The sequence below is a fragment of the Echinops telfairi genome, unplaced genomic scaffold (genome assembly GCF_000313985.2).
Source record: "Echinops telfairi isolate 266 unplaced genomic scaffold, ASM31398v2 ScPeMD7_7469;HRSCAF=8507_1, whole genome shotgun sequence".
In the NCBI taxonomy this organism is placed as follows: domain Eukaryota; kingdom Metazoa; phylum Chordata; class Mammalia; order Afrosoricida; family Tenrecidae; genus Echinops; species Echinops telfairi.
In genome coordinates, this window is record NW_022111373.1 from 91,141,861 (window position 1) to 91,145,300 (window position 3,440).

A 3,440-nucleotide genomic window follows, 5' to 3' on the forward strand; every position below is an offset into this window, starting at 1 on the left:
GAGGAAAATAATAAACCCATCATTAGAAAAGCAAATGAGTAACAGAGCAACAGGGATGAACGACAAAATCAGTGGGTGTAGCTTTAAAGAGAAATGATATATCTATACAAAGTATCTCCACATAAAATATTCACTAGTAACTGGTGGTTTTGACACCTGTTCACAAATTATTTAATAACCCTTCCACCTCCCCCAGGTGGAGCTTAGTTTCCCTCCTGGGCACAAGCTGGATTTCAGCGACTCTTCTTTTTTTTTTTGCACAATTTTGAGAATAATTTAATGTTAACTTCAACATACAACTACATTCAGTTATCATCATTATTTGGAGTTCAAAGAAACAGATCCTTAAAAGACTGAAATAACCCACAGGCCAAGAGCTTGTTTTTTTTCTTCCTTTTCTGATTAAACAAATGTGCACCACCGATGTTTCAACAAGTAAGGCAAATGCCGTGAATGTAAAAGCTGTAGTTTACAATGAGTACCACATTTAGAACCCAGGGACTGTGAATTTGACATAAGTGGTATTCATTCTAATTAAATAACCGGGTAACATTATGCCAGGTTAGTTTGCAGCATCAGAATTGGCCATTAAGTTTCTTTTTTCTTGATGATCAGAGGTCCCACGTTGTCTCTTCATTGTGCTTCGTGTGAGCTCCATCACAGAACGGGAACTTTTTGGATCTCCAGCAACGGCAGTACACAGCTTTATCTCCCAAGTCCTCCATGTCGAAAGCGTGTACCACCTTGGGGTTGTCTTTCTGGATGTGAAGATTTACCATGGCTTTGTGGCGATGGTCTTTCACATAAAATCTCTTGTAAGCTAGATAGCCAATTGCAGCTGTCCCAGCAGCGATGGTCACTGCTGCGATCCATTCAACTCGTACGCCGGAATTGGATGTCAGACTCAAGGCTCTGTCGTTTGCAAAGCGTGTGCACAGGATACTGAGCACTAACAGGGCTCGTGCGAATAGCCTCAGCGACTCTTCTAATAGAGAAAGTACGAGGGCGAGTGCTTGCTAGTGGAGAAGAAACCTGGCAGACACAGCCTTAACCAACGGGCCAACGTCAGCACAGCCAGTAGCCAGTCACACTGACGTCACAGGTCCCTTCCATTCAAGACACAATGAGGACAGTTCGCGTCCGTTGTATTCTTCCCCCAAATCCACAGCTTCACTTTGGTTTTGAGAAGCACCACAAACAAACAAAAGCATGTGCCTAGTAGCTTTGTAACAGCAAAAGCTGATCACCCCAAGCTCCAGCCACAGAGTCAATAAATTACGACCGTCGTGTGGTGAAATACTACTTCGTCGTGACAGTGAGTGGATTGCTATCTTTTAAAATTGTTTTAGTATGATTTCTATAGTAATAAGGTAGTTCTCACACTTGGGTATAAAATATAGTATATCCCGTGCCCCCGCCTCCCTGACATTTTCCAGGCCAGGAAGTTACTTTCAACGTGTTTGTTATTGCCCTGAATAATAACTCTAACAGCAGCAGCAGTAGGACTGCAATAAACCCACAAACTAAAGTGGTCTAATACCTACACCTAAGAAGAGCATTACCAAGAGAAAGGATGAGGCTTGCTGCATGTACAAAGTTAGTCTTCGAAACCCCTGGGGGCAGTTTTACCCTGTCCCATAGGATTGCTGTCCTATGGGTGTATATACACACACACATTCTAACACACACACACACTCACTCTTAATTTAGCATATCCTTGGCTCAGAGAGACATACTTGACTCCACATAAAAATAATCATATATTTAACAGCATTTCCTAGTCAATTTCTGATTTTTTAAGAACAAAACAAAACCCCAACACCCAAAGGATACAAAAGACAATCAAAGTAAACCTCAACACCACATCTCTTCTCATGGGGGGATTTCTATTGCTTTATGAAATTTTTCTCTTGGAAACACTATGAAATTAAGATCATTTGCAAAACAAAACAAAAAGTATAGAAGGTAAGCAGCTTGTTTGAGTATTACTTCCTTTAGTCCTCTTGAAATAGGAGGAAACAAACCTTTCAATAATTTAACACACAATTTGGATTGCAAAATATAGTCTAGTTAGTCTGCCAATCTCCATTACTCTGACATTTGAACCTCGAATTCCTACATTGAAAACACTCCCGCCTGGTGCCAGGATGCCAACTTCCTAGTCAGGCCTCAGAAAGGACGAAGGGAGCTCAGGTTCCCCCAGCTGAGTGGTGGCCAACAGACAGCGCTGCCTCCGCACGAGTGGTAAGCAGTCAGAACTGGAGTTAGCTCACTCCTGCATCAAAATGGTGTTTATTGATTACAGTGGCAACAACTACCCTAGCCAGCCGTTTGGAGTCAAGATATACTCAAGTAACAGAAGACCTCCACTACAGTCCCCGGAAACAGACTTCTTGGATCCACATTATCCTTAAATAAATAAACCTCAACTGAATGAAGTAAAACCACAGACAGTCCTAAGAAACACACTTCACTGCTTAAGTGTTCCCAAAATGACCAATGGGGAGTGTTCTCAGGCTCCTCCTCCTCACTCCTCCATCTCTGCAGGGAGTACAGGCTACCTCTGCCACTAAGCGTCATCGCCAGGAATCAGTGTGCTGAAACAAGCATAGTATTTCCACTGTATTACTTGAAGCAAATATACTATTTACTACTGGGGTGCCCTGTAAACAGTAACAACAACAATAATATACTGATTATGCAGGTCAGGCATTCCAAGTGCCGAGAAGTGCAACCTTTAGATTGCCACCAGGAAATGATAAAAAAAAAAAATCTCCATCCTTGGCCTAGCCAGTCAGAAAGCTCCATCACGCCACGTGAGGAAAAATGGGAGGTGGTAATTCTGTAGAATGTATACTTGTTAGCAGTCCTTGCATGGTAACCAATTACTTCATTTTCATAAATCAAATGGATGAGAAGTGATTTAAAGCAGTGACTTTGGTCCCTGCTTCTTGATAGAATGGCAAAGTTAGGTCAACATCACACCCCCATCAGCCAGCCATTTTTATTGCCTTCAGCAATATCTAGTTTGCGCAAGGGAGGGCAGGGAGGGGAGATGCGCAGCACGCACAAAAAAGAATTGGAAACAGATCACCAATCTTCTCCTATCCTCCTTTGCTACCACCACTGTTTGAAGCACAAAGAGAATGCATGGGAAGGTAATGGAGTAGAGGGACACAGAAAAGGCAGAGGAAGCTGAGCACTGGGAAGACAAGAGGCTTCTGAGTTGCTGAGCCACTGTGAGATCTTTTATAGCAGGTCTGCCTGATGCAATAGGTCATTTGAGTCCTTAGAATGTGATATTTTGGATCTATGCTTTCCAATCGAGTCTGATGAAGTACCAAGCCTGCCCTCCAAGTCTGAAGTCTATTTTATTTATAGGCCCTTTTCTTCTTCTTTTTTTTCATGTCTAGCTATATAAGATAAGCAAGACAAACAAT

The 3,440-nt window shown here is 42.2% G+C and overlaps 1 pseudogene; it reads right to left on the reverse strand.

The window, feature by feature from the left end:
- Positions 1-262: 262 nt before the first annotated feature.
- The window catches only part of LOC115873747, a 25,105-nt pseudogene continuing 21,927 nt past the window's right edge, over positions 263-3,440 (reverse strand).